This window comes from Ctenopharyngodon idella, chromosome 24 (assembly GCF_019924925.1).
Source record: "Ctenopharyngodon idella isolate HZGC_01 chromosome 24, HZGC01, whole genome shotgun sequence".
In the NCBI taxonomy this organism is placed as follows: domain Eukaryota; kingdom Metazoa; phylum Chordata; class Actinopteri; order Cypriniformes; family Xenocyprididae; genus Ctenopharyngodon; species Ctenopharyngodon idella.
Genome location: NC_067243.1, coordinates 598,245 through 625,787, shown reverse-complemented (window position 1 = coordinate 625,787; position 27,543 = coordinate 598,245). Strand labels below are relative to the sequence as shown.

Here is a 27,543-nt window from a genome sequence, read left to right as displayed (position 1 = left end):
GGGGTTTAAGTAAAGTGTTACAAAGTGTTTTATGATTATATGATCTAAACATTCAGAAAAAAAATCTAAATGTTGCTACTTTCTGTATTTCATTCAATAATACTGAATCTCTTTTGTTCATGTTGTGCTTATAATTCAGTGCTTTATAATCCAAGTACAATTTATATAATTCTTCTCCTGTGGCCTCATGGGATAGTAAAGTGTCCATCAGAAGTAGCAGGTCATCTCAGTACTTTTGGCCTGTTCTTTTATAAATACTGTGAATTCAGACACACTTCTTTTGTCACATACTGTTTTTGGCCTACTAAGTATGTGATTTTGGATGCAGCAACGGTCTTAAAGGAAAGGTGTGTAAAATTAATTTATATTAAAGACATGTGACCCTCTAGTGGTGAAGTATGGAAGAGCAATTAAAGGGATTGACTTTCCTACAGTAAATAATACAGATAATATTGTAGTGTAAAGTTTTGCAGGGACGAGCACCACTCACATTTTCTCCAGATTTTAGTCCAGTTTAGTAAAGAATATAAGATTGTATGTTACATGTTTACTTAATAAATCATAATAAATAAATAAAGTCTCTGAAAGGTTTGATACACCATTGCGTTGTTTGTGATCCTCCATCAGCAGCTGCAGTATCTCTCAGCTGTATCAGTGCATCACTGTGACGTCTGACTGACCGAGGTTTTTGTACCACTCTTTATCACTGTGTGAACACACCACCACTGTGGTAACTCAGACAGTAATAATCTCCTGTATCTTCAGTCTGGACTCCACTGATGGTCAGAGTAAAATCTCGTCCAGTATATCTTGTTCCACTGCCAATGAATCTAGATGGAGTTCCTGACTGGAGGCTGTTTATATAATAAATCAGGAGTTTAGGAGTTTCTCCAGGTTTCTGCTGATACCAGGCTAAACGATCATCGTATATTCCTACATCTATATGACACTCTATTGTAGCTGTTTGACCCTGTTGGACAGTTTTAACTTCAGGTTGAGTCAGAGTCACTCCTCTGGATTCTGAAGAAGAGAAAAGAAAAACAATTAGTGTTTAAAACTACTACCATCATATACTTTTACAAGAACACCAAAACCAGAGTCAGTTTTTATCAGTCTTACCCTGAATAAACAGAGTGAGAGTCCAGATGAAGAAGGTGATTTTGTTCATTGTTGTTCTTTTGTCTTGTGTGATGATGAAGATTGTGTTCTGTTCTGCTCTCAGTCATGAAGTGTTAAACTCACAGCACTATAAACACTCTCAGAGCACTGAAGCATGTGTGACAATGCAAAGTGACTCTCTCTATTTAAATCACTATCCTGAAGACTGTAGATCAGTCTCATTTTATAACAAATACAGGACATAGACACAGAAGCTCTGCACTGCGTTCACTGTGTATGAGTCTGACAGGGTAGAGAAGAGATTGTTGAATAAAGTCGTTATTTTTGTTTTGTTTTTGCGCACAAAACAAAACAAACCTTAAAGTTATGTCGTTGCTTTCATAACATGATTAACAATCTGAATTAAATGAATCTTATGATGAGGTTTTTACTGAAAAGTCATCTTGAATCTTCACTGAAAGTTAGTGTTTGATGAAACAGGTTACAGCAACACACAGGTGTCAAAAAGAACAACTGACTCTCAAAACAAATCACTCCCTCTTACTGTGTGTTAGATTAAAAGACAAGTAATATAAATAAAATAAAATAAATAAAAACTTTAGTTTTGTAAAGAATGCAATCACAATATATGTGGTGTATGTGTGGAGTCATATTCAACATTTAAATTTAGATGAAACTTACAGTCCTGGCTGTGGTGTGGGTCAGCATCTGTCTGTTCTTGTTCAAGACCATCCCCTGGTCAGTTCCTCCACCTGCACCACCCTGGACTTTCTGTTTGTTCATCCCTCTCCGGATCTCCATCCTCCACCGAAGCCTCCTCCATCCATCTGTTGGTGTGAGGTCTCACCTGTCCAGGAGGGGGCGTACTGTCACAGTTTCACTTAGTTTGGACTTTGTTTCAGTTTCCACTTTCCCCCTGTTGAGTTTGTTGCCGGTTGTTAATTTGATTCATCATTCAGTTCAGGTGTGTGTCGTTAACCCATTTTAGCCCACCGGCAACTATAGTTGCTGCAGTGTATAGTTGTCATTTTCCTTTTGTTAGTATTTTTCTAGATGTTATCAATGTTTTATGTCTCAATGACATGCAAGAAAACAACCAAATAAAGGATTTCAAGAACAAAAAAAAGGTATTCACTTCCTTCCTGTCACATGAGGCTGTCAACTTCCTACCCATACTTCCAGGAAGCATGGCGAAGGCAAACCCTCCCAAAGAAAAGTAATTTTCATGTTACTAATAAATATTTTTTGTTGACACATACAGGTGCTGGTCATATAATTAGAATATCATCAAAAAGTTGATTTATTTCGCTAATTCCATTCAAAAAGTGAAACTTGTATATTATATTCATTCATTACACACAGACTGATATATTTCAAATGTTTATTTCTTTTAATTTTGACGATTATAACTGACAACTAAGGAAAATCCCAAATTCAGTATCTCAGAAAATTAGAATATTACTTAAGACCAATACAAAGAAAGGATTTTTAGAAATCTTGGCCAACTGAAAAGTATGAACATGAAAAGTATGAGCATGTACAGCACTCAATACTTAGTTGGGGCTCCTTTTGCCTGAATTACTGCAGCAATGCGGCGTGGCATGGAGTCGATCAGTCTGTGGCACTGCTCAGGTGTTATAAGAGCCCAGGTTGCTCTGATAGTGGCCTTCAGCTCTTCTGCATTGTTGGGTCTGGCATATCACATCTTCCTCTTCACAATACCCCATAGATTTTCTATGGGGTTAAGGTCAGGCGAGTTTGCTGGCCAATTAAGAACAGGGATACCATGGTCCTTAAACCAGGTACTGGTAGCTTTGGCACTGTGTGCAGGTGCCAAGTCCTGTTGGAAAATGAAATCTGCATCTCCATAAAGTTGGTCAGCAGCAGGAAGCATGAAGTGCTCTAAAACTTCCTGGTATACGGCTGCGTTGACCTTGGACCTCAGAAAACACAGTGGACCAACACCAGCAGATGACATGGCACCCCAAACCATCACTGACTGTGGAAACTTTACACTGGACCTCAAGCAATGTGGATTATGTGCCTCTCCTCTCTTCCTCCAGACTCTGGGACCCTGATTTCCAAAGGAAATGCAAAATTTACTTTCATCAGAGAACATAACTTTGGACCACTCAGCAGCAGTCCAGTCCTTTTTGTCTTTAGCCCAGACGAGACGCTTCTGACGGTGTCTGTTGTTCAAAAGTGGCTTGACACAAGGAATGCGACAGCTGAAACCCATGTCTTGCATACGTCTGCGCGTAGTGGTTCTTGAAGCACTGACTCCAGCTGCAGTCCACTCTTTGTGAATCTCCCCACATTTTTGAATGGGTTTTGTTTCACAATCCTTTCCAGGGTGTGGTTATCCCTATTGCTTGTACACTTTTTTTCTACCACATCTTTTCCTTCCCTTCGCCTCTCTATTAATGTGCTTGGACACAGAGCTCTGTGAACAGCCAGCCTCTTTTGCAATGACCTTTTGTGTCTTGCCCTCCTTGTGCAAGGTGTCAATGGTCGTCTTTTGGACAACTGTCAAGTCAGCAGTCTTCCCCATGATTGTGTAGCCTACAGAACTAGACTGAGAGACCATTTAAAGGCCTTTGCAGGTGTTTTGAGTTAATTAGCTGATTAGAGTGTGGCACCAGGTGTCTTCAATATTGAACCTTTTCACAATATTCTAATTTTCTGAGATACTGAATTTGGGATTTTCTCTAATTGGCAGTTATAATCATCAACATTAAAAGAAATAAACATTTGAAATATATCAGTCTGTGTGTAATGAATGAATATAATATACAAGTTTCACTTTTTGAATGGAATTAGTGAAATAAATCAACTTTTTGATGATATTCTAATTATATGACCAGCACCTGTATATATCTACATAATCATGAAAGTCTCTAGAATCATCCAAACAAGACAAATCTTACAAGAGATCTATAGTTTTTGGCATACTTAGTCAAAAGTCCAAGCAGCAACTATAGTTGCCGGTGGGCAAATGACTTGTAAGTACATATATGACGGGGTAAATGGGGTATACTGTGTTTAATGGGTTAATAAATCAAGGTTATTGGTCTTGTTTAGTGCTTTTTGCTTTTATAATATCACACCTAAAATATACACTCTAAAAAATAATGGGTTAAAAACAACCCAAGTTGGGTTGAAAATGGACAAACCCGGCAATTGGGTTGTTTTAACCCAGCAGTTGGGTTAAATGTTTGCCCAACGTGCTGGGCAGTTTTATTTAAACTATTTAAAAAAAAAAAAAAAAAATTACTATATGGCTGACTTAAAATGAATCCAAAATAGGTTGGAAATTAAAAATCAGACATAATTACTAGAGGCAACAATAATAATCAAAAGGTGAACATTTATTAATAAGCAATTTAATAAATATCTGTTGTTTAATTATTAATCATTTAACTTATAAATAAATGCTCATTTATTAACCCTTAAATAAAGGTTAATTTCCAACATACTTTGGGTTCATTTTAAGCAAAAAATACAGTCATTTTTAATCAATTGTTGAGTTAAATAGAGAGAGCAATCTTTCTAAAGCTCTACTGTCCACCCCCATGTCCCGTCTAATTTTTTTCTTCAATCTATTTATTTTTATTTATTTATTTTCATTTAACTTTTTGATACACACTGCCCTGCTGGGGCAACTTAATGGCTGCACTTTGTTCTGCACTAAGTTCAACCACTTTAAGACAAATGGATTTGTTGTTTGTTTTTTCATAGATGCAGCCTTTTTGGGTTCACATCGAATTTTCGACTTTGTGGTAGATTTTCCATGACGCACCTGACTTAAGTTTACCTGTTCCTGGGGCGTCTCCTAATCGACACTCAATAAATTTCCTGATCTTTCGGAGCGTCTCCAAATCGACACTCAATAAATTTCCTGATCTTTCGGAGCGTCTCATAATCGACACTCAATAATATCTCGGTCAACATCTTGACCCTCAAAAACCTAGTGTTCCCTAACCTGACATGCTGCAGCAATAACCAGTTTTTGTCCTTTAAAGCTTTAATCACGGCCGGGAGAGTTCCCATCAATTCCAGAGAATCTCTCTCCGAACAAAGGAATACAGCAGGTTTATAGGATTTCAGGTGCATTTCACAGTCAGTATAGCATGATCTATTACTCATTATCATCAGTCTTAATATGATTGGTTCAGATTTAAGAAAAACATCTCAGTTCCTCTGTCCTGCTTACTGGAGGAGTAAATTTAGATTAGAACAACTGAATCACAAGATCATCAAAAAATATCGCCGGGTTAATAGTTCAGATTACTCAATAGGTTAAAACAATTTTTCAAAGACAATTTTTTACCGTTAGAAGGATGCTGTCTAGCCAGCACAGCAGAATTTTTCCACTTGTTACAACACTCAGTCCTAGTGACTATTTCTCTATTTCAAAGTTAGCTTATTAGGCCTGTAGAAGAAAAGAAATGTTAGTTCATTATTAATTAGGTCCAAATTTCCATCACACTTTCATACATAATAAATCTGTTTATGAATAAAGATTGATCTGTTGAAAGCAGTTATTTTGAGTTAGATGCCAAATGTTCTCCTCCTAGTTAAATTTTACATTGAGGGGGTGCATACAACATATTTGCCCACCAGCAACTATTGCCGCACATTCAAATATGATTTTCAAGAAAAAAAAGAAAAAAAAACTGGGGAAAATAAATGCAGAACATGTTCACATAGGACACTATTAACACGACTATATGCATGAAACCATTCAGAAAAATTTGGGCACAAATGGGTTAATTATCCTTGTTTCCCGGTGTACGTGCGTTAGATTGTGGCAAGTTTTGCAGGGCCAAGCACCACTAACGTTTATATAATATAAAGATTATGTTACATGCTTAGTACATCAAAATACATAAATAAGGTTTCTGAAAGGTTTGATACAACATTGTGTTGTTTGTGATCCTCCATCAGCAGCTGCAGTATCTCTCAGCTGTATCAGTGCATCACTGTGACGTCTGACTGACCGAGGTTTTTGTACCACTCTTTATCACTGTGTGAACACCCATACACTGTTTGGATAGTGTGCACTCTGACAGTAATAATCTCCTGTATCTTCAGTCTGGACTCCACTGATGGTCAGAGTAAAATCACTGCCAGATCCACTGCCACTGAATCTAGATGGAGTTCCAGTATAACGGCTTGTTGCATAATATATGAGGAGTTTAGGAGCTTCTCCAGGTTTCTGTAAGTACCAGTATAAGTAATTACCATTATACACTGCACTGCTGGTTTTACAGTTTATTCTGACTTCTTGTCCTGGTTGAACTGCTGTTATTGATGGACTCTGAGTTACAGTGTACTGTCCTCTACACTCTGTAAGAAAGAACAAGACGAAGAAGAAAATAATAATAATACAATTATAAATTCTAAAAAATTATTATCTAAAATTATAAACATTTAATATTTCAAGAGAATAATTGTGGAGCTGCATTACACAAACCTTGAATAAACAGTGTGAGAGTCCAGATGAAGAAGGTGATTTTGTTCATTGTTGTTCTTTTGTCTTGTGTGATGATGAAGATTGTGTTCTGTTCTGCTCTCAGTCATGAAGTGTTAAACTCACAGCACTATAAACACTCTCAGAGCACTGAAGCATGTGTGACAATGCAAAGTGACTCTCTCTATTTAAATCTTCACCCTGAAGACTGTAGATCAGTCACAAACACATTTTCCAACAACTTCCTCATGTTGTGAAACATGTCAAACAATTATACACACATTTCTGAAGTCTATTGACAGAATCATGTATATTATTGATTTGGTCATTATTAATATTGTAGGAAACCCCCCATCGTCCCAAAAACGGAATCTGACGGCCTGGGCGAAGGTTTAATGCGTGTATGCCTTTTCAGTGCTCCTGTTGAAGTTCACTTAATTTCTAGAATTCAGTTTCAATTTTACTTTAGCTGCTCGTTTAATCTGACTCCAATTTCAAATGATTATTACTCTTAGATGGTGTTTCCAATTAGAAATTAATCATTGGTTATGCATTAATTTAGATTTTTGATTATTCTGATTACCTTATATCTTCAATTATTCATTCACTGCGGTCCCAGTATCGCTTAGAAAAGTCACTTCGGCCGCAGGGCAAATATCTACCTTTAAGTAGGTCGCGCTCTGCTTACTCGTAACAAAAAGCATAGTTTTTATATATTTACGAAAACTACAACTTATTTAAGGCAGCGATAGTCAGAAATCGAAATGGACTTAATTGATGTGCCCTATGCTCCATCTATTACAGTTTTTCTCGATTGCTTAAACACATTTCTTGAAACTATGCCTCATATTCTCAAAACAGTGAACACAAATCCACAACGTCTCACCCAATTCCCCAAACATCCTATTTTCAGGTCAAAATGAAGCTCTACACTCAAAACCATTCACTCTTACTGAAAAAACAAACTTTGCCCTCAGACATCATACACAAGCCCTCAAAAACACACACACTACAACATAATCTTACACACTAGTGAGATAAATTCAAAACAATACTACTAAAACCAAAAACAAAACCCAGTAATAAGTTGTGTTGCTTGTGGTTCTCCCTCACGGAACTTTTCACATGATGAACATGTGTACATTTGCAAATTTTTTTTATTCCTTAATGTACTGTACAGTACAATACACCAAATAACAACAAAAAATATTCTGCCCCAGCATCACATTTTGGTCTGGGACAGGACAGGCCATCTCATCAACTTCACAGGCTGTACTGGTCCTAGCCAGGCAGCGGGGGGAAAATCCTCTTGCATGCCTGATCCACCCCTGCCACACATCAACTGAAATGTCTAGTCAGGCTTCTTCCATTCCATCGTCTCTGTGTCCTCAAAAATAGAAGTAACTGTAACACATCCTTTTTACAAAAATGGAAGTAGACAGAAACTCTCTGTATGTAAGGCAGTGTGATGCATGTGTTGTAACAGAGTACAGCACTCAAAAGTTACAGTAGATACACTGAGGTACACCTACCTGTTTTCCTCCCTGTAGGTTCTTATGATCGCGGTGAAGCAACTTAGTTTTTTTCAACTGCTTACACACAAAATCTTTACTTGTCACACAATTTCTGAAACCTGACACTCAAACAGCAGAACCACACACCAAATCTGCAAAACCATACACTAATTCTCAGCCTTCGACTCAGTTTTCAATTTCATAAAACACTTTTTGCAAAACACAACACACAATTCTCTATGTAACACACAAAAATCTAACAGAAAGTATCTTGAGTTCCTTTTTCAAACACAACCAATCAAAATGCCACACTAATTTATCAGTGCCTCACACGAACTCCTCACATGTGCAAACACTCACTGCTTTACTTAACACCAACCAATCATGGCTTTAGAATAGGCCTATAAATAGACCAAAGGTCAAGTTATAGATTTTGAACAACTTTTCTGTTGTTTACTTGCTTCCATATTCATCATTTCTAAACCCTATTGAGGATTTTTTTCTCCACATGGTTGCTGGAAAGTGCATGTTCGTCATCCCTATGTCAACATAACACTTCTCCAGGCAATGGAGGAGGCATGTGGAGACACTGACGCTGCTTCCATCCAAGGTTGGATACGCAAGAGAGAACATAGCATGTGACGTGGATGAAGTATTGTGGCCGGACCCAGCCAGGAGGAGAGATGAAGCCTAGATACACCCAACCATCTCGCCCACCAACAAACACACACGCACACAACACACACATGTTGGGTTTCCATGTGCTATGGGGACATTCCATAGGCGTAATGGTTTTTATACTGTATGTTCTGTATATAAATGTCCCCACAAAGTCAAAATGCACTGGTATTACTATACTTGTGAGGACATTTGGTCCCCTACCAGGACACACATAAACACCATTACTTTGGAATATTCACCTTTTTCAAAAATTATGCTAGTTTTTTTTTTTTTTTTTTTGGTTGCTAGTTGTTTTCTTTTTTTTTTTTTTTTTTTTTTTTGTCCAACTACACATGGTTGATGTATTATATATTATATTGTACTGTGCAATACTGTATTCACAACCACAAATGCTTACAGTAAAAAAAAAAAAAAGTTTGATGTTTGTGATATTTTGAATGCAGTGCTTCATTTTGCAAGAGATGTGAGGCATTTTGCATTTTGTGTGTGCAATTCTTGGATTTGTGTGTAAAGGTTTGAAAAAAAAGAGGCAAAGTTTTGAAAATGTGTGTAAGCAGTTGAAAAAAACTGTAAGTTTGGCTGAACTCATTGGCCAGCCTCCCTCATAGTCATACCATGGACAAGGACATGGTCAACTAGAGGCACGAATTTCATCTGAGACTCCTTGTCTCCTTGCACCTCATCCTCATCTTCGTCCTCCTCCTCTTCCTCCACTCCTTACTGCTCTTGCTCATCCTCTTCCTCCTCCTCCTCTCTGGTGTCCTCGACCTTTTCAATCACGTCTCTCTGGATCCATTGTTGCAAAACTGAATGAACTGACTTGGGCTCTTTTATCTCTCTATTGAAGGTTCTGATTGGTGTGTGATAAATTTTGACTCTTAGTGTTTCCACGTGGGTAACTGTGTGCTAATTGAGCTCAAGCTATGCTGACTTGAGTGAACAATATTTAATGCTGGTGCTTTATAGATGACAACATGGTGTAGGCAATGAGAAATGAAGGGATTTGTGCGTAGAGTTTTGCAGTGACAGTTCAACAAATCTGATTCATGTGTCAAAACATGGGAATAGTGTTTAGAGTTTAGGGAAATGGGTGTGCTTTTTGATAAATGGCGTTATGGTTTTGAATTTTTTTTTTTTTTTTACTGTGTTATGAATGAATAAAAATGTGCAGTGTATACATTGGTTGTGTCTTTTGTGTTCATTATGTGAAAAGGTTTTTGAGGGGGGGAACCACAAGCAACATAACTTACCAGTTTTGGAAATGGTGTTTTGAATTTATTGCACCAGTGTGTAAGATTATGTTGTAGTGTGTGTGTTTTTGAGGGCTTGTGTGTGATGTCTGAGGGCCAAGTGTGTTTTTTCAGTAAGAGTGAATGGTTTTGAGTGTAGAGCTTCATTTTGACTTGAAAATAGGATGTTTGGGGAATTGGCTGAGACGTTATGGATTTGTGTTTACTGTTTTGAGAATATGAGGCATAGTTTCAAGAAATGTGTTTAAGCAATTGAGAAAAACTGTAATATGTTAGCCTTAAAGTTATGAATAAGCTGATGTGTTCCAAAACAATGACAAAATTCACATTTAGGAGATATAAGCATTCAAAACTCACAGTCTCTCACTTGTGCTAAAGTGGATCAGGGATTTTCCTGATCACTGCGGACTTCAGCTTCTCGTCAGATCTTCTGTCCAATCAAATGCTCTCTATATCTGAAGCGTCCCGCCCCCTACATTATAAATAGACGCTGAAGCTGTGGCTAAAGTCAATAATTTGTTAACACATTTACTATTTTCTACATGGTGAATGGCACATAGTGCACTATATAGGGGATAGTGAACGATTAAGACAGTGTAAATATGTTTTCCATTGAGGCGAATGAAGTCTGGTTTCATGTTAGTGTCACGTGACCCGCCGCAGCGCGAGCACAGTCTGCTCCGGTCCAGAGACACGAGAGCACAGAGCAGATCATATGCGCGAGTCGACGCAGACCACAAAACATATCAGACACATGTGAATTCTGCACAGAAGCTGTATTTTAATGTGATATGGAGGAGATTAGAAACTGCTAGAGATTCGTAGGTAACTGAGGCTTTACCGAGCTAACGGCTCTGGCCGAGCTGTGATATAAACAAAACGCTATTGGCTATTTTATAAAAGGGGAGGGGCTGTTCGATAAGTCCCACCCCATCTTCCTGTTTCAGTTGAAATTACATCAACACATTGAATAATGCTGCGCGTTTCAAGGCACTTCAGTGGGCCTTTAAGGCAAGTCATTTCACTCGGCGGCCATCTTTGAAACGCCTCTCGCGCAGCTGTTTCAGTCGTGCAGTACAGCTCCTATCTCTTTCAATGAGGAAACATCAAATTCTCCAAAGCTGTTCACCAAGCTTATGATTAAATTGCATTTTTTAAATCGGCAATGAAATCTGAGATCAACTGTCTCATCAATTTTGCTTCTAAACGCTCAAATCATGACCAAAAAAAAATCTGTATTTTTCAGGCTGGACCAGGAATGTGTATGTTACAAATGCCAGCGAAGATCCCTCAATCAGCCACCGGAGGTCTCACTCTCCCGAGTATTAACTGGATTACAAATCCCAGCACCCACATTAGTTATTATTATTTAGTCACCACTTGTAGTACACTTATGGGTTCAAGTGTAAGCAGTAACTAAATAAGTTTTTTTCTTAAAATACAGAGATAGTATGTTAAAAGCACATTTTATTTCATATTCATGGTGTCTCAAAATAACAGTTGAGTACACTTAGATGTTCTTAAGATTATCTTAAGAAGTACTAAAGAAGAATTTATTAAGTACAAAATTAGTGTGCGAAAATAGAGCACTTTAAGTACATTATGAAGGTGTACTTTTTTCACCTGGGGGAACAAGTAAGGGATATAAGATTAAATGTCACATGTTTACTTAAATAAATGTATGTTTCTGAAATGTTTAATACACCATTGCTTGTGATCCTCCATCAGCAGCTGCAGTATCTCTCAGCTGTATCAGTGCATCACTGTGACGTCTGACTGACCGAGGTTTTTGTACCACTCTTTATCACTGTGTGAACACCCTAGTGCTGCCCGGCCAGTGGAAACTCTGACAGTAATAATCTCCTGTATCTTCAGTCTGGACTCCACTGATGGTCAGAGTAAAATCACTGCCAAATCCACTGCCACTGAATCTAGATGGAGTTCCAGTATTACGGCTTGTTGCATCATATATGAGGAGTTTAGGAGCTTCTCCAGGTTTCTGTAAGTACCAGTGTAAGTAACTACCACCCCACACTGCATTGCTGGTTTTACAGTTTATTCTGACTTCTTGTCCTGGTTGAGCTGCTGTTATTGATGGACTCTGAGTTACAGTGTACTGTCCTCTACACTCTGAAAGAAAACGAATGAAAATGATATCTGACATTTTAAAAGAATTAAAAATCACTGTTAAAAAAAAGAAGAAGAAAGAAACTGTATTACACAAACCTTGAATAAACAGTGTGAGAGTCCAGATGAAGAAGGTGATTTTGTTCATTGTTGTTCTTTTGTCTTGTGTGATGATGAAGATTGTGTTCTGTTCTGCTCTCAGTCATGAAGTGTTAAACTCACAGCACTATAAACACTCTCAGAGCACTGAAGCATGTGTGACAATGCAAAGAAGTGGGCAGGATTTACAACAGACAAACTAATATACACTAGAGTTACAGAAGAGTTACTTTACATTCTGACTAATGTTAGTCCACACTTTATTCTCTGAAATGAGTCAGAAGAGTTGGACTAATGGAGAGATGAGGTTTGTTCATGTTCATCAGTTTATAATGAAACACTGTCAGTGTCTGAAGCCTCTGGACTGCTGAGATCGTCCTTGACTCGGTTAGAGAGTAAGAGCTCCAAGAGTTCAATCCACAAAACTATTAATGATACGCTGGATTCAGAAAACAGGTCACGTCTGTAAGCAGTTGTGTTTGTGTGAATGAATGAGGGTGAGTGTGGTCTGAAACAATGACAAATTATGCAAATTAGACACAAATATGAACAATCCTTCTGTTAAACTGTTACAGATATTAAACATTTATCATCATAAACATAAATGAATAATAAACAATCAACCATCATGAGAAATGCACTGACACTTCCACAAATATGGTAAGGAAGAATGTGATTTTGAATGCAGCTACGGTCTTAAAGGAAAGGTGTGTAGATCTCAGTTATGTTGAAGACATGTGACCCTCTATTGGTGAAGTATAGAAGAGCAATTAAAGGGATTGACTTTCCTACAGTAAATAATACAGATAATATTGTAATGTAAAGTTTTGCAGGGATGAGCACCACTCACATTTTCTCCAGATTTTAGTCCAGTTTAGTATAAGGGATATAAGATTGTATGTTACATGTTTACTAAATACATCATAATAAATAAATAAATAAAGTCTCTGAAAGGTTTGATACAACATTGTGTTGTTTGTGATCCTCCATCAGCAGCTGCAGTATCTCTCAGCTGTATCAGTGCATCACTGTGACGTCTGACTGACCGAGGTTTTTGTACCACTCTTTAACACATATTGACTGTTTGGATAGTGGAAACTCTGACAGTAATAATCTCCTGTATCTTCAGTCTGGACTCCACTGATGGTCAGAGTGAAATCACTGCCATATGTAGATCCACTGCCACTGAATCTAGATGGAGTTCCAGTATAACGGTTGTTTATATCATGAATGAGGAGTTTAGGAGTTTCTCCAGGTTTCTGCTGATACCAGGCTAAGTCATTATCAGTTAGTGCAACATCCATATGACACTCTATTGTAGCTGTTTGACCCTGTTGGACAGTTTTAACTTCAGGTTGAGTCAAAGTCACTCCTCTGGATTCTGAAGAAGAGAAAAGAAAAACAATTAGTGTTTAAAACTACTACCATCATATACTTTTACAAGAACACCAAAACCAGAGTCAGTTTTTATCAGTCTTACCTTGAATAAACAGTGTGAGAGTCCAGATGAAGAAGGTGATTTTGTTCATTGTTGTTCTTTTGTCTTGTGTGATGATGAAGATTGTGTTCTGTTCTGCTCTCAGTCATGAAGTGTTAAACTCACAGCACTATAAACACTCTCAGAGCACTGAAGCATGTGTGACAATGCAAAGAAGTGGGCAGGATTTACAACAGTGTGTGCTGATAACAAACTAATAAACTCTCTACATATAAGATTTGGTATTTCAGAATGTTGTTGAACCATTTAGCGATTAATTGTTCATATTGATTAATTGTGAATATTTTTGTTTGTTTTGCAGACTGATAAGACACTAGTCTTTGACTTTATATGAACATCTGTCAGTGTGGATGAAGCATTTTCAGCTTTCAGTGCCGCTGTAGAAATAATCTATTCACTCTCATTCATGATTCATTTATATAAGGTGAATGTTTCTGATAATATGTGACCAAGATAAAGTGAGCAGCATTCATCTGGTCATGTGATCTCAACATGGTGGCCACCATAAGGAGGGACAAAAGAAGATTTTTCTAGGCCACTGAAATGACTGGAGAATCATGAGTGCAGATCATTTTATACGTATTCGTCAAACACAATAATTATTTCGGTAACACTTTCTATGAAGACCATGCTTATAATGAATTATAGCTCCATTTATACTTATTTATAAGCAAGTATTACTATTTTATATACATATTTATAAAGACTTAAGACCTATACCACATAAGAACAGTTGTAGTTACAGTTACATTTATATTATTTTTATAATTACTTATAAGTCATGCATTTTCTATGGAAGCCCGTTTCCGCCACTAAATAAAAAAAATAAAAAGACTAATTGCGACTTTTTATCTCAGAATTCTGACTTTTTTTTCTCGCAATTAACTGACGGACAGTTTCTCTGTCTGTAACAATTCCGGACATCCAACATTTCTGGTACATCCAACGATAGCCGTGCTGCCGTTCTGATGTCTGAAGCTGTTGGTGTAGAAAATGTGCCACTTCAGCTTCGTCTGTTTTATTGCGCCTCCGCCACAGCTGATTCTTATTATTACTATTATATTATTATTATTGTGTCAAATTCATTAATGTATCCATTCTGTTAAAAACAACTTTTATTCACCAAATACTTCCACTGTATTTGCAGAATTGCATGATTCTACCCTTGAATGCCCCCTTTTATGGAGCCACCAGACTTGAGTTGCAAAGTTACAAAGTTGATGAAACATGATAGGTATTGGTGTTTTAGTATTAAGCCCACTAGATGGCAGTAAAAGCTGTTTTTTCTCCTTGAAACGCTGTACTCAGGTACAAGGTTACCGTGGAAACATGCTATATGCATATTCCTGCATAATGCATATGTCCGGAGACTAATCTTTATGTGTCTCCTCCAGTAAAATCAAAATTTCTTTATTGGTAAATCCGCGCTAAAAATAATCCTTTATAATGTCTTCCATTTTATATAGAATGATAACGAAGCAGCAATCCTGATGGTCAGTCGCAATGAAAGGAAACACAAGCAAAGTAAGAACTGTGAGAAATAAAGTCAGAATTGTGACTTTATATCACGCAATTGCGACTTTATATCTCAGAATTGTGACTTTATAACTCGCAATTGTGAGATAAAAAGTCAGAATTCTGAGATAAAAAGTCGCAATTACTCTTTTTATTTTTTTATTTAGTGGCGGAAACGGGCTTCCATAATTTTCCTTTTCAATGCATGTTCATAATTCATTATGCACTGATTTATAAGTATTAATTAGTCCGTCGTATGGTTCCATGAATGTATTTATAAAGATGCAGCTTGCATTGCTATAATGTTATATTATAGTTACAATGACTTCTTATTCAGATTTATTTCTGTCAAATTAGTGAATATATTGTTATTAATAGCCGTGTTGTGTTCTTATAAATACTTACTGTGAGTAATATTAGTTACTAATCTCTATAAATATATCATTGTTGGCTTTAAGTAAAGTGAAAACATAAATCAAATGTTAAGAAATCACGAATATGTGCTCATTTTACATTTTAAGTTGCTTACTTGTAAATGTAACTAATAAACAACAATTCCTGTAATAAAAAAAAAAAGAAATCATTAATACAAACAGTTGAAAAAAAAAAGTATCTTTTTTAATGTTACATACTAGCAAAACACTGCAATAATATTTTTAAAGTATAATTCCAAACTGCTATAAGCAATACAAATGGCTGAGGAGATATAGAGTTTAATAAATCAAAATTACCATTCATCACCTCTAATGCAAACTTTAGCCATTAAAGACATAATAACTAGTTGATAGAGCAAACAAGTGTCTCTGGAACTATTTTATATGTGATAATTTATAAATCAGTGTATAATGGCTTATGCACTGTCAGAAAAAAGGGTACGGTTGGGGTACAATTGTGAGCACTTTGGGTACAAATGCTTTGGTTGTACTCTCAATGGGTCATATTTAGAGTAGCATCTGCCTGCACAACCGGAGGCTGCATTTTCAGGACCTCAGTCCTAGGACCCTAGATGTTTAGTGACAACGCCACCTACCAAATTACAGGACCAGTGACCGCATGTTTTTCTGGATGATGGACGATATTCAGAGTGTGAGTATCAAATGTGAATCAATTTTTATTTGTTTAACATTAAAAACAATTGTGATGCATTTAAGTGTGAAGTGAAGCGATCGTGAGTTGCTAAGTAGTCTTGAATGCACTTTATAGCCATCATACATTAGCTTCTAATGCTGTAAAACAAATTTGTTAGCATATTCGTTTAACAAAACTGTAGCACGACTGGCAAGCTTGTGTTGACTTAGTGACTATGGTATGATTATTAATCCTAGCCAGTACATTAACCTGTAGCACGCTCGTTGTAAAAGCTTGTTAGTTACTCAATGTTTTTCCATTTTAAGTAAGTTAAAATAATCTTAATATTTTAACTGTCATGTGCGTGCTCACTGTCAGCCTGCCCAGGTCAAAAAATACTATAGTAAATACTATAGTTGTTACAACACAGAAGGGTCGGAGACAGGAGATCACAGACAAGGATGTTTATTGATACCAGCAGAGGTTAACAGCAGTGCAGGTGAGTATGTGACAACGTGAAGATGACAAACTGAAGTGAAGATAGATGATACTGTCCTTTTGTGGTTGCAGACGTGGAGATCTTGAATGGCGTTGGAATGGATGAACGTAGAACACGGAGAACACTCACACACGGACTGAAGATCACACGAGGAGAACAGGAGACGCTGGAGACTGGTAAGTAGTTTAGTAGGAGTCCTTGAGGTAAGCATACAGGTAAGTTTACATGCAAATGAGACCGGACAATGTGGCTGTGTGTGTGAGTGCTCTTTATACTGGTGTTGATGAGGTGGTGATGAGGTGCAGGTGCCGGTGATCAGTACTCGGGAGAAGTGGTGCGCTGTGATTGGTGAATGGTGGAGCCTGGCATGTGTGTGACAGTACCCCCCCCCTCCACGGCCCGCTCCTGAGGGCCGAGGACCCCGACGTCGTGGTGGCCGTCCTCTTCCACGTGGGGCAGGTCTGTCAGGATGGTTGGAGTGGAAGGCATGAAGCAGGTTGGGGTCGAGTATGTCGTTTCTGGGGACCCAAGAGCGTTCCTCGGGGCCATAGCCTTCCCAGTCCACAAGATACTCCAAACGACCACCACGGCATCGGGAGTCCAGGATCTCGTGAACCTCGTATGCAGCTCCATCGTCCAGGATAAGTGGAAGGGGGGGGTTCAGCAGCTGTTACGCCAGGCCCTGTGGAGAGAGGAACAGAAGGGTAGTGAGGTTTAAGGAGGGAAACATGGAATGTGGGATGAATCCGATATTGTGGAGGTAATTGGAGTTGATACGTGACGGGGTTGATCTGCTTGATGATGGTGAACGGGCCAATGAATCTGGGACTCAGCTTCTTGCAGGGCAGATGCAGTCTGATGTCCCGTGTCGACAGCCAGACCTTCTGTCCCGGTTGGTAGGAGGGGGCGTTGGAACGGTGAAGGTCGGCCGTCATCCTGCGTCTGCGCAGGGCCCGCTGTAGTTGGTGGTGTGCAGAGTCCCAGACCCTCTCGCTCTCTCGGAACCAGTAGTCGACTGATGGAACGTCCGATGGTTCCCCGGTCCAGGGGAACAGTGGGGGTTGGTAACCGAGTACGCACTGGAGTGGGGTGAGTCCAGTAGATGGCTGACGCAGGGAGTTCTGTGCGTACTCGGCCCAACCCAGATACTGGCTTCAAGAGTTCTGGTGGCCGTGACAGGAGGTACGGAGGAAGCGGCCGATCTCCTGGATCTTCCTCTCCGTCTGCCCGTTCGACTGAGGGTAGTAGCCGGATGAGAGACTGACGGTCACACCTAGGAGCGAGAAGAAGGCCTTCCATACCCGTGATATGAACTGGGGTCCTCTGTCTGAGACGATGTCCTCGGGAATTCCGTAGTATCTGAACACGTGATTGAACATAAGTTCAGCGGTTTCCATGGCAGTGGGTAAGCCCCTCAGGGGAATCAGACGACATGACTTGGAAAATCGATCTACGATGACGAGAATGCAGGTGAATTCATCGGATGCTGGCAGGTCGGTGATAAAATCGACTCCTAGGTGTGACCAGGGTCGATTAGGAACGGGCAGAGGATGGAGCTTGCCGGATGGAAGATGGCGAGGGCTCTTGGAGATGGCGCACTCCCTACAATCCTGCACGTACCTTCTGACGTCAGCTGCCATGTTAGGCCACCAGAAGCGCTCCTTTAGCAGCGAGAGGGTTTCATTGACCCCCGGGTGGCCAGTGCCAAGTGAAGTGTGGGTAGAGTGAATGAGTGGGGTGCGTTGTGCCCTGGTGGTGTAACGCAAGCCTGGTGGACAACCCGACGGAGTGTTGGTGGAGGCATTGGAGGAGGGCAAAGTTTCCTCTGACCAGGTGATAGGACTGACGAGGATGGTTTTACGGTTTTACGGAGAATTTCTGGTTCTTCTGGTCTTTCCTCAGGAGCATGGAGACGAGATAGGGCATCCACCTTGACATTTTTGGAGCCGGGACGATAGGAGATGGAGAAGTCAAAACGGGTGAAGAATAAAGACCAGCGTGCTTGCCGAGGGTTCAGTCTTTTTGCAGCTCTTAGGTACTCCAAGTTCTTGTGGTCAGTGAGAACTATAAAGGGGTGTTTAGCTCCCTCCAACCAATGCCTCCACTCCTCAAGGGCCAACTTCACGGCCAGAAGCTCGCGGTTTCCGATGTCGTAGTTGGTCTTGCGAGAGAAGAAGGCGCATGGGTGAAGTCTACTTGGGGTCCCCTGCTGCTGAGATAGCACCGCTCCCACTCCCGTGGTGGAGGCGTCCACCTCTACTACAAAGGGCAGGTCTGGATTGGGGTGGACGAGGAGGGGAGCGGTGGTGAAGGCTTCTTTAAGGGTTTCGAAGGCATTGGTGGCAGCCGATGTCCAGGACAGAGACTTGGGCTTATTACGGAGCAGGTTTGTGAGTGGATGGGCGATGGAACTGTAGTTTTTGATGAAACGGCGATAGAAATTAGCGAAACCAAGGAAGCGTTGGAGTTCTTTAATAGTGGAAGGAGTGGGCCAGGTCTTGATGGCTTCCACCTTCCCCTCATCCATCCGGATGCCACTGTGGTCGATGATGTATCCCAGAAAGTGCACTGAGGGCTGATGGAAGGAACACTTTTCAGCTTTCAAGAAGAGGTGGAATTTTCTCAGGCGTTGGAGGACCTCCGCAACGTGGTGGCGATGTTCGGCCAAGCTCCGGGAGTAGATTAAGATGTCGTCGATGTAGACTAGAACGAACTTATGGAGGAACTCCCGGAGCACCTCGTGGATGAAGTCCTGGAATACGGAGGGGGCGTTGACCAGGCCATACGGCATAACAAGGTATTCATAGTGGCCGGTAGGTGTCACGAAGGCGGTCTTCCACTCGTCCCCCTCACGTATCCGGATGAGGTTATACGCGCTGCGGAGGTCCAGCTTGGTGAACACAGTGGCACCACGGAGATGTTCCAGGGCCGCTGGGACGAGAGGAAGGGGATAGCGGAACTTGACGGTTATCTTGTTGAGTGCACGGTAGTCAATACATGGCCGCAAGCCTCCGTCCTTTTTTGCCACGAAGAAGAAACTCGAAGCAGCAGGGGAAGTAGACTGGAAGATGTAACCTTGAGCTAGGGCCTCCTTGATGTATTCTTCCATGGCTTTCTCCTCCGGGATTGACAGGGGGTAGATCCTTCCCCTGGGCACTGACTCACCCGGAAGCAGATCGATGGCGCAGTCCCATGGCCGGTGTGGAGGCAGCTTGGAGGCTCTTTGCGGGCAGAAGACGTCACTGAAGGGGGCGTAACATGTTGGGATGTCGATGGAACGTTTCTCCACAGGACTCTCGATGGACGTGGCACAGATGGAGATTTCTTCAGAACGAGGAGACGAAGGAACTGGAAACTTGGAGAGACATCTGGAGAAACAGGTTTCGCCCCACTTCAGGATCTCGCCGTTGCTCCAGGAAATGACGGGGTTATGCTGCTCCAACCAGGGACGCCCTAGGATCACGTCAGAGGTGGATTCCTCCAGAACCAGCAGATGTATGTTTTCTTGGTGCAACACTCTGATTCGAAGCTGTATAGGGCCAACACAGCAACTCACGTGTCTTCTGCTGAGGAGTCTGCCCGTTACGGAATGAATTTGGTAGGTGGTCGGAGATGGTGTGGTCTTGAGCTTGAGTTGTCGGCAGAGGGCGCCGGAGATGAAGTTGCCGGCTGACCCTGAATCGAGGAGCGCCACCACTGGAAGGGAAACATCAGCGGCAGTAAGGTTTACTACAGTGGTGAGTGGCTTCATCTTATTCATGGAGGGAATGATAGCACTCACCATAGGACGTGGAGGGCGAATTGGGCATGCGGAGATTACATGCCCAGGGGAACCACAGTACAGACATAGATTCAGGGTCAGCCGCCGTTGTCGCTCAGCAGAAGAGAGGCGTGAATTTTCCACTTGCATGGACTCACTGGCTGGTTCTGGAGGGCTGACGGGTTCTGGCCGACGGAGGAGGATGTTAAACAGTGACTGGCCCTGGTGTTCTTCAATACACGACTGCATACGGGAGGCAAAGCGGATGGAAAGCTGGATGAAGCGCTCGAGGCCGATGGAATCCTCGTATGCAGCGAGATGCAACCGCACCCGAGGATCCAATCCTTGTCGGTAGGTGGTAATAAGGGCTTGTTCATTCCAACCACTGGAGGCAGCTAGCGTTCTAAATTGTAAAGCATATTCGTTGACAGACATAGCACCTTGTTTGAGATTGTATAATTTCTCACCGATTGACCTTCGAAGTGATGGTACTTTATGTAACATTATATAAGTTGACATTTGTGCTGGCTACTGTATACAGGCCACCAGGACACCATACAGACTTTATCAAAAAATTTGCTGATTTTCTATCGGAGTTAGTACTAGCTGCAGATAAAGTCCTTGTTGTTGGTGATTTTAATATCCATGTAGATAATGAAAAAGACGCATTAGGATTGGCATTTACAGACATTCTAAACTCTATTGGAGGTAGACAACACGTGTCAGGACCCACTCATTGTCGTAATCATACTTTAGATCTAATATTGTCACATGGAATCGATATTGATGCCGTTGAAATTCTGCAGCAGAGCGACGACATCTCAGATCATTATCTAGTCTCGTGTATACTACATTTAGTCAAGGCTGCTAAACTGCCTCCCTGCCATAAATATGGTAGAACCATCACTTCTACCACTACAGATCGCTTTATAGATAATCTTCCTGATCAGTTTCATCGTCTTAGCATACCAGACAGCTTAGAAGACCTCGATGTTGCAACAGAAACTATTGCCTCTGTCTTTTCCAGCACATTAGACTCAGTTGCTCCTTTGCATTTAAAAAAGATTAAGAAAATTAATCCAATGCCGTGGTACAATGAGCACACTCAGGCCCTAAAGGTAGCAGCCAGAAAAATGGAAGAAAACAAAACTAGAAGTTTTTCGCATTTTGTGGAGAGAGAGAATGATTGAGTACAGGAAGGCCTTAAAAACTGCTAGATCTGCCTATTTTTTAAAACTTTTAGAAGAAAATAAGCACAACCCTAGGTATTTATTTGATACAGTGGCTAAATTAACAAGAAATAAAGCTTCAACTTCTGATGTTTCCAAAGAGCACAGCAGTAATGACTTTATGAACTTCTTTACTTGCAAGATTGACAATATTAGAGAGAAAATTATAACCATGCAACCATCTACTACAGTATTGCGTCAGACAGTGCGTTGTAGTGTCCCTGAGGAAAAATTCAATTCATTTACTGCTTTAGAAGAGGAAGAATTGTCTAAATTTGTTAAATCATCAAAATCAACAACATGTATGTTAGACCCTATACCGACTAAGCTATTGAAAGAGATGCTTCCCGAGGTCATAGATCCTCTTCTTAATATCGTTAATTCATCTTTATCACTAGGATACGTACCGAAAACTTTAAAGCTGGCTATTATTAAACCTCTTATTAAAAAAACACAACTTGATCCTAGAGAATTTAGATTTAGACCGTACCATAGTACTGAGACTGCTCTCATTAGAGTTACTAATGATTTGCTCTTATCATCAGATTGTGGTTGTATCTCTCTATTAGTGTTACTGGATCTTAGTGCTGCATTTGACACTATTGATCACAATATTCTTTTAAATAGACTCGAAAATTATGTTGGCATTAGTGGAATTGCACTGTCATGGTTTAAATCATTCTTATCTGACCGTTATCAGTTTGTAGTAGTAAACAAAGAGATGTCATATCGATCACAAGTTCAATATGGAGTACCGCAAGGCTCAGTACTAGGACCGTTGCTGTTCACTCTGTACATGCTACCCTTGGGAGATATCATTAGGAAGCATGGCGTTAGTTTTCACTGTTACGCTGATGATACTCAGCTCTATATTTCTTCGCGCCCTGACGAAACTTACCAATTCACAAAATTAACGGAATACATAGCTGATATAAAAAACTGGATGACCAGTAATTTCCTACTACTAAATTAAAAAAAAACAGAGATTCTAATTTTTGGACCAAAAACTTTTTCACGTAATAACCTAGAATACTGTCTAACACTTGATGGCTGCTCTGTTAAGTCTTCGTCGTCAGTTAGGAACCTGGGTGTGCTCTTTGATACCAATCTTTCATTTGAAGGCCATGTTTATAGCATTTGTAAAACCGCATTCTTCCATCTTAAAAATATATCTAAACTACGACATATGCTCTCAATGACAAATGCAGTTAATTCATGCGTTCATGACCTCAAGGCTAGATTACTGTAACGCTCTACTGGGTGGTTGTTCTGCTCGCCTGTTAAACAAACTACAGCTCGTACAAAATGCAGCAGCAAGAGTTCTTACTAGAACTAGGAAGTATGACCATATTAGCCCAGTTCTGTCAACACTGCATTGGCTTCCTGTTAAACATTGTATAGATTTTAAAATCTTGCTAATTACTTACAAAGCACTAAATGGTTTAGCTCCCCAGTACCTGAGCGAGCTCTTAATGCATTATAGTCCTTCACGTCTATTGCAATCTCAGAATTCAGGCCAGCTGATAATACCTAGAATATCAAAATCAACTGCAGGCGGTAGATCCTTCTCCTATTTGGCACCTAAACTTTGGAACAATCTTCCTAGCATTGTTCGGGAAGCAGACACACTCTGTCAGTTTAAATCTAGACTAAAAACGCATCTCTTTAACCTGGCATACACATAACACATTATCAATTTATTTTTTCAAATCCGTTAAAGGATTATTGGGCTGCATAAATTAGGTCAGCCGGAACCGGGAACACTTCCTATAACACCAGATGTACTCATTACATCAGAAGAAGAATGGCATCTACGCTAATATTAGTCTTTCTGTTTATCCCGAAGTTTACCGTAGTCAACCGGATCCAGGCCGTATCCAGGTGAGATTGAGGACCTACGCCTTGACACGACCACAACGCACCCCTGAAGTGTCAGTAGAGATTGAGTCAACTAGATCATCCATTGACACGACAGCCAGTGGCACAGTGAACTGAAATAAATACTTTGAATGTTGCGATCCTATCGGGCTTATGATAGCTACCTGAATCGTAACAAAGCACTGTTTGCCAGAGGAGAACTGGCCCCCTGACTAAGCCTGGTTTCTCCCAAGGTTTTTTTCTCCATTTTAACACCTATTTGCCACCTGATGTCACCTGTTGGAGTTTGGGTTCCTTGCCGCTGTCGCCTTTGGCTTGCTTAGTTGGGGACACTTGACATTTGACATTTGATATTCAACAGTGCTTTGCATCTGCCTACATTGACAGCATTTTCTTTAAGAGCTGCTGTGCAGCCAAAATTATATACCATTTATCACTGTAAAGCTGCTTTGACACAATCTGCATTGTAAAAAGCGCTATATAAATAAAGGTGACTTGACTTGACTTTAAGGCAAGTCATTTCACTCGGCGGCCATCTTTGAAACGCCTCTCGCGCAGCTGTTTCAGTCGTGCAGTACAGCTCCTATCTCTTTCAATGAGGAAACATCAAATTCTCCAAAGCTGTTCACCAAGCTTATGATTAAATTGCATTTTTTAAATCGCCAATGAAATCTGAGATCAACTGTCTCATCAATTTTGCTTCTAAACGCTCAAATCATGACCAAAAAAAAAAAAAAAAAACTGTATTTTTCAGGCCGGACCAGCCAATGCACATGTGCTGTTATACGTCTCAGAACACTGACTGTTTCTATAGCAACCGGAGCTTCTAAAGGCAGCTGCAGTGACCCAATGACTTTATCAATCAGCGATTGGCTCTTTTATTTAGAAGGCGGGACTTATTCCACCATATTTCTCTCATAGAGTGGTGCAGGTATGACATCAGAACATCATTTTGACTTGTACGAATTTAAATGGACTATTTCAGACTTTGGCAAATCTGAGCAAAGTTTGAGACGATGTTGAGACATATTTGAGGAGAGCAACCCAGTCTCTGACAGTAAATCATTCAGTGGTGTGAGATTTGAAGATGTGGCTTACATTCACTGTTGAAGAGTTGAGCTTGAGAACATGTTTGCATTGAATTCAGATCGTTGAATATAATTTACAGAAAAACTCAAGTGAACATCATGTGGAACAGAGAGATGATGAAAAACACTGAGAGTGAAGATGGAGAAGAGACAAACACAACAGAAGAGATCCACAATCTCTACATACAACAAATGAAAACATCACTACAATCATTCTATAAAAAAATATAAAAATGTAATTAAATTATGACAATCATATTATTAAACTGGTTTTGGCAATCAGTCCTTACTATGAAACACTAATAAAACAATAACAGTCCTTACTGGAATAAAAGCCATGATCACATCAACAAAATATTCATGTTATATACAAAAATACTGATGAGCTTCAAGCAAATTTATGTTCATTTAGATGATCTAGTGTTATTAGTGTTTGTCTGTGATCAGTGTTGTGTGTGATTGTGTTGAATGAGCTGATTGTATCTCTCAGCTGTATCAGTGCATCACTGTGACGTCTGACTGACCGAGGTTTTTGTACCACTCTTTATCACTGTGTGAACACATCTTTACTGTTGATCCAGTGGTAACTCTGACAGTAATAATCTCCTGTATCTTCAGTCTGGACTCCACTGATGGTCAGAGTGAAATCACTGTCAGATCCACTGCCATTGAATCTAGATGGAGTTCCAGTATAACAGATTGATGCATCATATATGAGGAGTTTAGGAGCTTCTCCAGGTTTCTGTAAGTACCAGGCTAACTCATTACCATTATACACTCTACTGTTGGTTTTACAGTTTATTCTGACTTCTTGTCCTGGTTGAGCTGTTATTATTGATGGACTCTGAATTACAGTGATCTGTCCTCTACACTCTGAGGGAAAACACAAACAAAAATGAAAATGATATTTGACATTTTAAAATAATTAAAAATCATTGTTAAAAACAAAACAAAACTGTATTTCACAAACCTTGAGCGATCAGTGTGAGAGTCCAGATGAAGAAGGTGATTGTGTTCATTGTTGTTCTTTTGTCTTGTGTGATGATGAAGATTGTGTTCTGTTCTGCTCTCAGTCATGAAGTGTTAAACTCACAGCACTATAAACACTCTCAGAGCACTGAAGCATGTGTGACAATGCAAGGAAGTGGGCAGGACTTATAACAGACCAACTAATTTACACTAGAGTTACAGAATGATGATTTACATTCTCACTAATGTTATTTTTAATTATTTTGCTAGTTTATTTTTATTCTGACTACTGAGACACTGAGGATGTGCAGATGAACGTCCATCTCTGTGTCCATATTCAGTCATGTGACCATCATCACTGCTACACTTCCACTAGATGAACCTCCATCACTAAAGTAAGATCATGAATCATGAGTCTGTTCAGAAAGTATCAGGACTGATTGTGAATCTCTAATCTCTAACAGAAACATCATTATGAGAAACTCCACAACATCATCAATGATAAAAGAGGTCAAAGGTCACCTCAGAGGTCACAGATCATCAAATTTATTTCTTTAAACAGTGTAATATCAGCACACGACAAGAGAAAGAATGAGAAATATAGGATATAAAGTCAAAACAAATCATGTCTATTGTAAACAAGATCAATTAACTCTTTAAATCAGTGGTCGATCTTTATCATTGTCCCAGTAGCTCCCGAAAATAACAGAAATATTAGTACAAAAATACATTATATTTCTCCAGTCTTTGTACTGTATGTTTGTATTTATTTTTCTGTTATTTTCGGGAGCTACTGGGACAGCGATAAATGTAAATAGCCCAGATCATGCCTGAGTCTGTAAACGGCTGTTAATAAAAGAAAATATAAATATTGAATTGGGGCTGAGGGGTTATATGAATGTATCTCTGAACTTACTGTCTTCAGAAAAGTTTCGAAGGCAATAGCATTATATTTTCCTCTTACCTCCGAATAAAGTAGTAGGTCTATTTATAAGCGCAGTGCTGCTTTGTTTACAGCGGTAACCAAGGAAAGGCTGTATCAATGCTCTTCCATAAGCGCCACCTGGTGTCAGATGCTGCGCCTCATTCAGTCTTGAAATTTAATCTAATTCAAATCAAAAACAACTGCTCATGTAACGTGTGTAGCATCTTTGCTTGGATCATGAGTGGTTAGCCTACCTATAATTTGAAATGGCTAGATATTTTTGTTTATAATAATAATAATAATAAAATATATGCAACCAGTATCGGAATCGGCCAATTTGCTTGTAAAATTAAATAAATAAATCAATCAATCAGAATCTGAATTGGCCATGAAAAAATCCTAAATACAATCTGGGCTGTCTTTTTCTATCAATTCTTCAATAGGTAGATCTTGTCTTTCATAAAGGTCAAGGTCAGGGATCTTGGGCTTAAAAAGGTTGGTGATCAGGGGTGGTTTCTTCATTAGGGCAATAGGGCGACGCATCACCAGTGAGAAAGGGACAGATTTTTTTCAACCACAGTGTTACGCTAGCTGTCACTGCTAGGCTGTTCTGTTCTGCCTCTGGATATAGGCTATAGTCCAATCAGCGTCAATCACGTTCTGTGGAGTACCGCCTCTTTTTGGGCGATATCACTCTGGCCGAGATTTGCCTCCAGTGCTCCCATAAACTTCCATTCAAAAAACTTTTTTTTCGAACTGCAAGCACTGCAATGCATTCTCTATGGGTTCCGGGAGGGCTAGCACTAACATGCTTTCGTCATCATACGTAACCTTAACTTGTGCAGCGATTG

At 39.8% G+C, this 27,543-nt stretch overlaps 2 long non-coding RNA genes across 5 annotated transcripts; both read right to left on the bottom strand.

Annotated features, from left to right (window-relative positions):
• Positions 1–926: 926 nt before the first annotated feature.
• Positions 927–14,254, bottom strand: LOC127506601 (uncharacterized). 4 transcript variants are annotated; one of them, XR_007928077.1, is made up of 2 exons: positions 13,744–14,254; positions 927–1,020 (listed from the first exon to the last, which is right to left on the bottom strand). It is a non-coding gene; the product is annotated as an uncharacterized LOC127506601 (long non-coding RNA). The 4 variants fall into 4 exon arrangements; XR_007928076.1 differs by lacking the exon at positions 13,744–14,254 and adding an exon at positions 12,264–12,945; XR_007928079.1 differs by lacking the exon at positions 13,744–14,254 and adding an exon at positions 6,596–6,700.
• Positions 14,255–24,798: 10,544 nt separating this feature from the next.
• LOC127506580 (uncharacterized) lies at positions 24,799–25,927 on the bottom strand. Its single transcript, XR_007928043.1, has 2 exons — positions 25,769–25,927; positions 24,799–25,671 (listed from the first exon to the last, which is right to left on the bottom strand). It is a non-coding gene; the product is annotated as an uncharacterized LOC127506580 (long non-coding RNA).
• Between the last annotated feature and the right edge of the window lie 1,616 nt (positions 25,928–27,543).